General features: G+C 44.3%; 1 pseudogene; it reads right to left on the reverse strand.

Annotated features, from left to right (window-relative positions):
* Positions 1-4,016: 4,016 nt before the first annotated feature.
* Positions 4,017-12,400, reverse strand: part of LOC145394981 (uncharacterized) — a 62,925-nt pseudogene continuing 54,541 nt past the window's right edge.

Here is a 12,400-nt window from a genome sequence, read left to right on the forward strand (position 1 = left end):
TATAGAAGGAAGTACCAAACCATATATGATAAAGTAATAGAGGAACACAAAAAGCTAGGGATATATAAGAGAACAAAGTCAAAGCCCCTGAAAGTACCCTTCCAGAGTGTGAACACTGTGGAAGAAGTACTTAAAAATGCAAGCAAACTCAAGGAAAAAAAGGAATTTTTAAAAAAGTATAGATAAAAAAATTTCTAACTAAAGAGGAATTGGGAATAATAAAGGAGAAGTAGGAGGCAAAGTCAAATTACATGGAAAGATCAGAGGAAGAGAAGAGTAAACTTTTTTTTTACAAAGTAATTAGACTGCAGGTACGAAAGTGGTACATAACCAACAGTTAATAAAAAGAAGGAAGGTAGTAGACTCAAGATATGGCAAGTATGTAACTAAGATGAACCCTCTCAGGCACAGTCATGCAATTTGCGTTCCATGTGGATTGATCTAAAGATGATCAGTCACGTGAATCGTGTTCCTAAGCACAAAAAAATTCGCCAAAAATTAAGTTTCTGGCCGATTTGCATCAATTTTTGAGGCATCATAGCGAGAGCAGTGCTTTCCCATGGTAAGGCATTGGCAACATTGAGCTGCCTCATGGGGCCCAGCACGTGGCAATAAATCTCAGTCTCTTCCAAGCAGTCAGGCAGCGAGGTTCGTTGCGTGTCCTGGCCCTTTAAACTCCTACTAATTATCCCTCTCCTGGCCAAGTCGAAGCCCCTATGGACTCAGTGTGATAATCCAATTTTTGTGAGCATATTTGTATGTGATATTGTCGATGGAACAATGATATATGTCACAAAAAGGAATTGTGGCCATTATCAATCGCTAGGCTTAGAGGTGATATGCATGTTCACTGTTGCGGGGTTTTGCCTCTCGCCCTCCCCAAGGCCCTATTGCGCGATTACAAATACGTATATAATGAAGCCAATGCCTAAACTGTATTTTGTGTGAAAGATATTGTGGCTGGCTTGGTGATATTATGAAACTAGTTAGCATTATGGACGCCATAAACCATAGTGTGGAATGGGGCAGGCATCACGTACAGTTTTTATAGTTGGGAAGGGAGAATGAGAGGTGTTTAGGGATGGAATTAATGTGATTCTGATAGTGAAAAATGCGTATGGAATTGTGTGAAATATACGTCGAACATGCTGTGGGTGTTCGTGAAGAAGTGTGGTGTGTGCCAGTACAATAGCGTTGCATCGTACTCTCCCAGCGAAGGATGCTGCATCACAGTCACGTTGAACCATAGTAAGGAAGGGAATAATTGCGGAGGTTAGGGTGGAATCATTGTGGTATATGTGTATGATATTGTGTGAAGTGTAAATGAAATATTCCACGTATCCTCGTGACGGCATAAATTATGGTGCGTAGCGTAGGTTAGCAATACCTTAGCAACAGAGGTCCTCAGGAATAGGGACGCCTAGGAACGACGGACCTCATTGAACAGGTACTGTACCTTGGTCTGACATTTAGTGATAAATTATACTTTATGTAAAATATACGTGAACTGTGCCGCGAGTGTTCGTTTTGGTGCGTAGCGTAGCTAAGCGATACTTTAGTGGCAGGTGTGTTGTGAAAGGTACCTATGCCATGGAATGAGGGACGTCATTGAACAGGTGCTGTACCATGGTCCGACATTTAGTGATAAATCATACTTTATGTAAAATATACGTGAACTGTGCCGCGAGTGTTCGTTGAGGTGCGTAGCGTAGGTGAGCGTTACTTTAGCGGCAGGTGTGCTGTGAAACGTAACGATGCCAAGGAATGAGGGACGTCAGTGGACAGGTACTGTACCTTGCAATGCTGGGCAACCACGGACGTCAATGGACAGGTACTGTACCTTTCTAAAACAATTGTTGAAATTTATTATTCCCTTCTAAAATGTTTGTGATATGTGCCACGAGTGTTTGTGGAAAATATTGTATCATGTGTTGGGGGAACGTTTGGGGAAGGAGGGGAAAATATATATACATATATATATGTAGAGGACGAGCTGAGCGATGTTTGAAGTGAGGAGGAATGGGACGATGTCCAAGAGGATTCCCCTCGGCCGGCATTGCCCACACTTTAAGCACAATGGGAGCAAACACCACCACCACTAGTGTCAGGACTATTGGCCCAATCATTGTCTTCACTTGGACAACAGACATCACCTTGGCTTGGACCTCTCTCTCCTACAGCCATCGAGATCTCTCCACCTCAAGCCTCCAGTTCCCCCTTGGCTGAGCCTATGTCAATGGTAGCATGGCCTAGTTACACTACGCTGGCACCTGCATGGCGTGCATTGTCTGCAATGCAACTGGTGCAGGAGGTGACTGTGTCGTCGTCCCCTGCCCGGTTGACAAGGGCGCTGTCTCCAACAGCGTTCATCCCCAACGACGATTCCCAGCAGCAGGAGACAGTCTCGTCCTCCTCATCGTCAGAACCCTCACCACCTTGACGAGGCCGGCGTGGTCCACGGTCCAGCTATGGGGTGTGGCCAAGAGGTGTCCGAAGAAGAACAAGGGTGTCGGTACGTCAACCCACTGGTACCACTGCGGGGGGTGGCTCCAGGGTGAAGCAATGGCCCTTTCACACCAGCTAATGGGCCCTTCACAGGATCCCCAGGAATGAAAGTGGATCCACCAACAACTCCTCTCCAGTTCTTCCAGCTGTTATTCACGAAGGAGTTATTGACATATTTGCCCCACAAGACCAACAGCTACACATCATTCCTGGGGACTGCGTTGGACGCATGGTTCATCTGCAGTGAAGAGGAGATGGCCAAGTTCCTGGGGCTTTACTTTTTCATGGGGGTGATGAATCTCCCAAGCATCCGGCACTACTGGATGAGATCTCACCTCCACAACTACCCCCTCTTTACAGAAGTGATGAGTGGAAGGCGTTTCAGGGCGATCCTGAAACACTTCCTTGCCTTCAACTCACTTGCAATACCCCAGGAGAATCAAGACCGGCTCATCAGGGTTCGCACGGTGATGGAGTACCTCCTTCAGCGGTTCCAAAACACCTACTTACCTGAGAAGCACCTCAGCCTGGACGAGGGCTCACTGCCGTGGAAGGGGCGCCTAAGCTTCCGCGTATACAACCCAATGAAGCCTTCAAAGTATTCCATCAAGCTGTATATCCTGGCTGAGGCTTCCTCGGGTTACATCTGGAATTTCGAGGTGTATATGGGGCAGAAGAGGGCACTGGAGACCACCATGTGGAGCCTTGTAGAACTGCTGAAGGATCAGGGATACAGAGTTTACATGGACAACCATTATAACTCTGTATCCCTGTGTGAACGCCTCTTCAGTGCAGGAACCTACGTGTGTGGGACCCTACGCCTGGCAAGAGGAACACCAAAGCAGCTGCAGGACATTGCCAGGACCATGAACCTGCCAGTGGGGGGCATGACAGCATTGCACAAGGACAAAGTGATGGTGTTGCTGTGGAGGGACAAGCGCATTGTCAACATGGTCTCCACCTTCCACAGCACAAGCACCATCCAGAAGCGGGTTTGAAGGAAGACCAGGGCTCCTGACAGGAGGACAAGTTAAGGCCAGAAGACCATGGACAAGCCTGTTGTGGTGGATGACTACAATCGACACATGGGTGGGGTGGACCACTTCGACCAGATGGTCCAATACTACCCCATCCAGCAGCGGACCGTGAAACAGACCAAGAAAATCACCTTCTACTTCATCCAGATGGCCATTTTCATCGCGTTCGCCCTGTTCAAGAAGTGCTCACGTAGGTCAGTCAGTCTGTTCGAATTCATGGAGGAGATAGTGGACAAGCTCCTCTACTTTGATGAAGCAGAGTGGCCCACATCAGGGCATGTCATCCACCATGTCCCTGACCTTCCAACCCAACGGGCAGCAGGACATCCAGCACCTGTGGCACCTGCTGCAGCGCCAGTACAGGTGCCATCACCACTGGCTCCTGCACCAACACCACCATCTTCAGGAGGAGGGCCAGGATAGGAGTCAGCACCACCATCGCCTGCAGAACCAGCACAGGTGCTGAGAGAACCTTCACCGGTCCCTGGTCGTCGGAAGAACCTGCTGCCGCTGCCATGCCTGGGCCTGCAACTGCACCTCCAGGACATCAGGACTGGGGAATGCCAGGAGGACATCCAGCCAAGCGTCGTCGCTTCATCAGTGACAGAGTGCAGTTGGATAACACACTGGGCCACCAACGGGAGAGGATTCCCAACCGGAGGAGGCTGCGGTGCACCATGTGTTCCCTGGCGAAGTTGAGGAGGGACACAAGTCACATGTGTCCTGTTTGTGATGTGGCACTATGCATGGGAGATTGCTTCGAACGGTTCCATGCCGAGCAAAGTATTCCCTAGTGCAGTGTACACACACACACACACACACACACACACACACACACACACACACACACACACACACAGTCACACACACACACACACATGGCTACTGCTATATTGTATTAGATTATCTTCTCAATTAACACAAACCTTCAGACTATGAGTTGTATGCCCTAAAAACTACCCCGGTTGTAGCTTGGGCGTTTGCAACGGTGCCATATTTGCGACAGACCAGAAGACAATGACTCAGTACTCCTGGCAGCAGTAGTAGCCTACAGAACTCATTAACCCTGGCATAGTAGCGTTGTCAACATCATGTGCCTACTAGCGAAGTCTGGAATCCCGGACAAACTTTTGGGGTAGAAATATACATATAGGAATGGTACAGTTTATTTCAAAAAATTTTCACTTAAATTAGATGCTAATCTTAACTCTAGGAACTATGAACTAAATGTATTTAACAAAAACAACATTATAAAAAAGATAAAACAAAAAATGTGTAAAAATTACAAACAATGGTACATCCTTGTAATCTTTTCACCACTGCCAGCCACAGTGTTGCCTGATGGTGATTTGTGCCACACATGAAGTCCAGACGTCCCCCGATATGCTCCAGCCTTCCTAGACAAAATTCGACATTTTACAGTATATCTTTCGTAGGCACACTCACAAGGTCCTATTTTAATAGCATTGTACGGAATACCGGACAATTGGCTACAGCAGATAAGAAAAAAACGGGAGCAACTCGAACACACCTCACACACACAGGACAGAGTACAAACTGAAATGTCATGGCAGCTGAGCGCCGTAGGCCTTGGAGCGTCTCCTCCACAACGCAAAGTAGGCCTAAATTCGGAATCCCGGACGACGCTACTGAACTAGGGTTAACATTAGGATTGTTTTTCTGTCTGTTTTTGCCTTTATATTTGAAATCCAGGATATTACGCATTTATAGAAGAAAGTACATTCTTTTGGTGTGCTTTCATTCAGTCTTTCTTGAATGTGAGAAACTGAATGTATTTCAGCCTCTGTTTCTTTGTATATACAGTATCTCTCTCTCTCTCTCTCTCTCAGTTGATTGAGAAAGTTTTTATATATTTATAAGTTGTGTTTTCTTCTATATTGTTTCGACCTTTTTTCCACACCACCACTGAGGTAAAAGTCTTGGCGCGTTTTTTTTATAGAGGTTTCCCCACCAGGCATAAGTCCTCTCTCTGATCTTTCTTCTAGAAAATACTTGTTCACATCGTAAATAAGTTCTTTCTCCCGACTGTGGAGCACACGAGAGCGAGTCGGAGTAGCTGCCATCGTGGGTGGGGATCAGGCAGGAAGTGACCGGTCACCTGTAGTCTGAGGTGGGTGTCCTTGACCTCTGGCAACGTCGGAAAGCGACGTTGTCACGTGGTGTGGAATTTATACAAATCATTGCTATTATCCTAAAAAGCGACACATTCATAGCACTATATAGCCTTATTTAATATATTTAATAAGTACTGAATCTTTAATATACAATTTCAAATAGTAAATAGCTGACATATGACAGAGAGAGAGAGAGAGAGATACTGGGGTTGATGCGACAGGGCTGTAGGGAGGGAAATCCCCTCTCGGGCCCCACCCAAACGGACTTCATATTCGAGTCTGACCATAGTAATCATGCAATTACATGTGTTGTTCACGCAGTGCAAGGAAGATGGGTGAAATCTAAAACAAATATTAGTGACAACTTCACAATAACGAGGACGCTATAATTCTGCCCACAAATTGAGGAACAAATGCTAAGCAAGAAACTATTAGTTAATGACATATTAATGAAGATCTTTAACCCAGTGTCAAAACGTATTACCTAGTTGTAGAAAACAAGTGCAAATGAGCCAGAATGATAAACAAATCTGAACAAACAGCAACACGTAAATTCTTGTATAAAATAAATAGCAAGGACAAATAAAAAAACGATGCAGGTATAGAGACCACAGGCCGATCATCGACTGCACTAGACTCGTTGATCACTGGTTTATTAGAACTGCTACTCCATTTTATGTGACGTTGTATTATACAAAGTTAATATCGTAATTAAAACGTGTGTCTGTAATATCTTGTTTTAAAAATAGCTTATGTGGTGAAATACCAATGTCATTATATATATATATATATATATATATATATATATATATATATATATATATATATATATATATATATATATATATATATATATAATATGATTGTGGTATGGAAGATGAAGCTGAAAGGAGTGAGGTGGATCAGGAGAGAAAGAAGCAATCAGGGAGAAAGACTGAAAATTGCAAAGCTGAGGATCAAAGAAAGGGCAGATGAATACAGGACCAAAGTAGAGGACGAGTTAGAATTACTGAATTGGAATGAAATGGATCTGGACAGACTGTGGAATGCATATAGGGATTGCTTAGTTAGGAATAATAAAGCTGTATGTGATGTGGCAAGAGTAACAACAAAGAAGAAAGGTACGGCATGGTGGGATGAGGAGGTAAAGAGAGTGGTGGAGGAAAAGAGGAAGAAGTGGCTAAAATGGTTACAGGATAGGGGTTCAGTTGAAATAAGAACTGAATATGTTGAGAGCAAGAAGCACGTAAAGAGACTAGTGAAGAGGAAAAAGAAGGAGGTAAATGAGGATCTAGGAAGAAAAATGAATCCGAACTACTCTGAAAAGAGAAAGTTATTTTGGAAAGAGGTGCGGAAATGTAGAAGTGAAAGCGGTAAGAAATGGGATGGTGTGAAGGATGCAGGTGGTAGATTATTAACCCATGAAGATGAAGTAAGGACCAGATGGAAAGAATATTTTGAAAGCCTGATGAATGGGGCTAGAGAGAGCAGAGCAGCTGTAAACATGATTGGTTTTGGGGATGTGCAGAGAAGGAATGCAGTGCCAGGAGACGTGACACTCGCACAGGTGAAGAGTGCTGTGAAGCGGCTGAAAAATGGGAAAGCAGCTGGGGTTGATGAGGTGTATGCAGAGATGCTTAAATGTAGTGGAGAGAATGGAATGAAGTGCTTGTTGGAGATATGTAAGAAGGTATGGATGAGTGAAACAGTGCCTGCAGAGTGGAAAAAGGCTGTGATTGTACCCCTGTACAAAAATAAAGGTGAACGAGGTGAGTGTAAGAATTATCGTGGCATAAGCTTACTGAGTGTGGTAGGGAAGGTATATGGAAGAATTATAATAAAGTAAGAGAGATATCAGAAGTCCTAGTAAGTGATGAACAGGGTGGCTTTAGGAGTGGCAGAGGATGTGTGGACCAAATATTTGCAGTGAGACAGATAGTAGAGAAGGCTTGTGAAAAGGACCATAAGGTGTTTATGGCATTCATGGATCTGGAAAAAGCATATGACAAAGTGGACAGAGAAGGATTGTGGAAAGTTTTGCGCATGTACGGTGTAGAGGGTAAGCTGTTAGGTGCCGTCAAGAGTTTTTATGATGGTAGTGAAGCATGTGTCAGGGTTAATGGGCATCTAAGTGAATGGTTCACAATCAGTGTGGGCGTGCAACAAGGTTGTGTGATGTTCCCATGGTTGTTCAATGTATATATGGATGGGGTGATGAGAGAAGTGAAAACACGAGTAATGGAGAGAGGGATGGCAGTGATAATGAATGGTGATAGATGGAATATCTCAAATTTGTTGTATGCTGATGATGCAGTACTGCTTGCAAGTACCGGACAAGAACTTGGTAGCCTAGTGCAGAGTTTTGTTGATGTCTGTAAGCGTCGTTCCTTGAGAGTAAATGTAGAAAAGAGTAAAGTGATGGTTACTGAGAGAGAGGGTGACTCCCAGTGCAATGTAACAGTGAATGGAGAGAGACTGGAGTTGGTGAGAGAGTTCAAATACCTGGGCACAGTGATAGAAAAGAGAGGAAAATGTGCAGAAGAAGTTGAAAGTAGAGTGACACAAGGAAGAAAAGTAGCTGGTGCAATGAAGGCCTTGATAAGAAACAGAGGCTTGAGTGTTGCAGCTGCACGAGGCTTACATGAAGGAGTGTTAGTGCCAACTTTAACATATGGATGTGAGACTATGATGTGGCATGCAAATGAAAAGTCAAGAGTAAGAGCAGTGGAGATGGGACTGCTGAGGAATGTATGTGGAGTACAGAGGGTGGATAGGATACGTAATAATGTGATTCGTGAAAGATGCGGAGTGAGGAAGTCGTTGGACACCAGAATTGAAGAGAGTGTATTGAGATGGTATGGTCATGTGGAGAGAATGGATAACTATAGAGTGGTGAAGAAGGTATATCTGAGCGAATTCGAAGGAGGGAGGAGGCAAGGTAGGCCAAGGAGAAGGTGGAGAGATATGGTGGAATGAATGTGTGAGGAAGAGAGGTTTGGAAGTCGGTGAGGCTAGGGAACTGACAGGAGATCGAGCTGGTTGGATGAATTTTGTGAGGAGATATGCATGATCAGGGATTTTTGGCACCCCTTTTTAACGTGGCAGCGTCTGGATTGACTCTGTCGGATACGATATGTGAAGCTACAGAACGTGGTGAATGTTTTTGGCGTATCCGATAGAGCCAGGATTCCGGGGACTTGAATGATCAGTGAATGGAAGCGTGGCCCATTGGACTGGGCAATTTTGGGATGTCTGGACATTGCTACTCCTCACCCTGCCCTTGGGTGGGAAAGGAGGTCCGGATGATGATGATGATGATGATGATATATATATATATATATATATATATGTTCCTGATTACATTGGTGTTTATCTTCATATTGAGACTACGCTTCCCCCATGGTGAATTTATTGCATCTGTATATATATATTATTTTTGCTTTCGTTTTCGTTTTTGAAGGCTCCAACACGCTTGCATGCGTCGACCTTGGTCACCTAATGGCAGCTTTTCATGCTGCACGATCTATTGCAGCCTCCCTGTTCAGTCCCTTAACCTTCAGGTCACACTTAATGACCTCGTCCCATGTCTTTCTCGATCTACCCCTCATAACCTCACCCCCAGTATTAACACCTCTCACCTTCTGTACCCAATTATCATCCCCCATCCTCTCCACATGCCCAAACCATCTCAATCTACCTCTCCTCATCACAACGCCAATACACTCCAGTCCCATCCTACCTCTCAACTCTTCCATCGTAAACCCAGCCCCCCCAGACCTTGAATAATATTGTGAGTCCAACTTTATCATATGGATGGTAAGCATGGACCTTGTTGGAAGGAAACAATTTGAGAGTGAGAGTGGTGGAAATGAAGTATCTGACAGGAACATGTGGAGTTACAGAGAGAGACAGATTGACAAATGAGGAAGTGAAGGAGTTTTGTGGTGTGGATGTGAATGTGACAGAAGACATTAGGTGATATTCACTGAGGTGGTTTGGCCATGTGGAGAAGATGGAGTGCGAGAGACTAACGAGGAGAGTGTATGTGAGTGAAATGGAGGAGGAAAGGGACGGGGAGGCCGATGATGAGATGTGGGGATGGAATGGGGACGACTATGAGAGAGAGAGAGAGAGAGAGAGAGAGAGAGAGAGAGAGAGAGAGAGAGAGAGAGAGAGAGAGGAGACAGACAGACAGACAGAGACAGAGACAGACAGACAGAAAGAGAGACAGACAGAGGTGAACAGGGGGGAGGGCTAACAAATGGTGAGGGAGAGGGCGACATGGAGACGATTTATTTGTGGCCACCCCTTATGGGATTAAGGTGTCTGGCAATAGATAGGTAGACAGAGTATCTCACAACACCCCACAGAGCTATAGCATTCCTAAATAACGTTCCTCTTCTCCCTTCATTAATTTTCCAAACCTACCTCATCCCAGGTCTTTGCCTCTAACCTCTCTGTTACTTTAAGTTCGTATCTATTTTTCACTGATTTGTTTTTTAGTTTACCCACTTTCATGCCTTCAGTCTCACCCTTTATCCATCAACGCTTCTGGCAAAATAACTTTGGATACTACAGTTATTGATTTTATTGTGATATAGATCTTGGCATCATCCTCTTACCACCTTTCGGTTAGCAACACACTCAAGTACCTTTCCCTACAAGTAATTAATCAGTCAGTCTCTCCCGGTCTAGTTTATCATAAAGATACCAGGCATCCCATTCATTACTCTGCCTAGTCTCAAAACCTGGTCTTTTCTGCCATGATCGTATCATTATAAGGTTCATGTGCAACAAGCATTGCAACTTTCATTATCTTAAATTCGAATTTGACATTCGTGCACATCATTGATACTGACCTTACCCACTTCACTCCCTCTAGCTCATCCGCTTTACTCCCATTCATCTTAGCTTCACACAATGCGGTCACAGCGTACCTTGCATTCTTGAACACGTTAAACTACTTTCATTCGCTAATATTTATTATAACCTCCTTTCACATTCCACTCGCCTTACCAACCGGTCTGCTTTTCCTTGGCCCTGGTCAGGTATAGAACCCAGGCTCGAGGCTGTCTGAACTTTTGCCATGGGACTAAGAATAGAGGGTGAAGGAACATCTGTCCCAGCTGATAGGTCACAAGGTAGAAAAAGTAGATGGCTTAAAATTCAGAGCATACATTGGTATTAGCTAGTTAGAGGTTGTGCAGAAGTGATACACTGGGCAAAAATCTGCACTCTTTTATCTTTTGCTCTCTGTCGTCATATCTCGAGAGATCACGGCCACCCCAAATCCACTCCAAATCCTATCCCTCCCCCTCCCCCCCAAGTGCCCACGGCCGTTGGCTTGACTGCACCAGGCCGATGGATCGTTGGAGAGCGAGCGAGCGAGCGAGAGAGAGAGAGAGAGAGAGAGAGAGAGAGAGAGAGAGAGAGAGAGAGAGAGAGATGATAAGCAGAAACAGCTGAAAGAGTACCTGAGCGATGTATTTGTTGCTGCTGTGATAGTTTCAGGGGTAATGTAAATACTCGTATGCACCTGACTGGAATGGATTAGGTGTAACATTTCTTCCAGTCATGAACGTACTCAGAACTGTTTCGATTGTATTCTAGGTTGTAGTGCAGCAGTAAGCTTTTCCTTTACCATTCTTGAAACAGGAGCATTTGTCGAGTGAGTGAATTGCGCCATGGCATAAATCAGCTAAAATGGGGTTAAAGAAATGGACATGGAGAACAAGGAAACAATTAAGACTGGCTGCAAATTGTGTAGGTGTTGGAATTGGGCAAGAAAGTATGTCATGCAAAAATGGGTGTTGATAAGTTACTGATTAATAATATTGAAAATATCCTCCAAAAATGAGCAACAAGGACAAATAATATATGGCAAGAGGAGGAATTTTGATGGGGACTGGGCATGGCCACGAGAGTATGCCCTGTGAATATGGGTGTTGTGGTATTAATGTTTTCAGTGAAGGCTAATTTCAATTGTTTCTGCAGCAACAACAAAAATTTAAGTTATCGTTGCTCATAGTTAACTGGCGTCATACACATGCCAAGCTGTCCGTACTACCGGGTGTACCTCCTGTAAACTTTCTTTCCATTTCGAGTGGATGGTTTAGTTGGTGGGAGAGATCCTTTTTTATGTTTTACCCACCTTGCCTTGTGCTTATATCCCAAGCATTATTTTAGAAAGGAACCATCTCGTATGAGCCAATGGACATAGTGCTGCTTCCTTCTTTAGGTCATATTTCCTTCAGTATGGTATTTTCTTTTCTTTTCTTTATCTCTTCCTGACAATATTTTCGGATCGGGAAAAACATTTCCAACAAGAAGAGATAAGCATAACCGTTCTTACCGGCGTCACTAATAGAGATCTGTCTTGAACCATAACCGTTATTACCAGCGTCACTATTAGAGATCTTTCTTGAACCGAATAAAGTCATCAGATGAAGAAACAGTAAACCGATAGAAGAGGTCATCTGATTTAAGGAATGAAGGCAGTATGAAAGGACCGATTGATGCCAGACGAAATAGATACAAGGCGAAAAAATCTGAACAAAGAGAGAGAGAGAGAGAGAGAGAGAGAGAGAGAGAGAGAGAGAAACTGAAGTGCGGTGAGTGAGTTTTCTCGGAGTCTTCTTGAAAATTCCTCAGTCGCTACTCGTCCTGTTGACACACACACACACACACACACACACACACACACACACACACACACACACACAC

This window comes from Coenobita brevimanus, chromosome 29 (assembly GCF_032717465.1).
Source record: "Coenobita brevimanus isolate Jiangsu-jjx chromosome 29, ASM3271746v2, whole genome shotgun sequence".
Taxonomy (NCBI): Eukaryota; Metazoa; Arthropoda; class Malacostraca; order Decapoda; family Coenobitidae; genus Coenobita; species Coenobita brevimanus.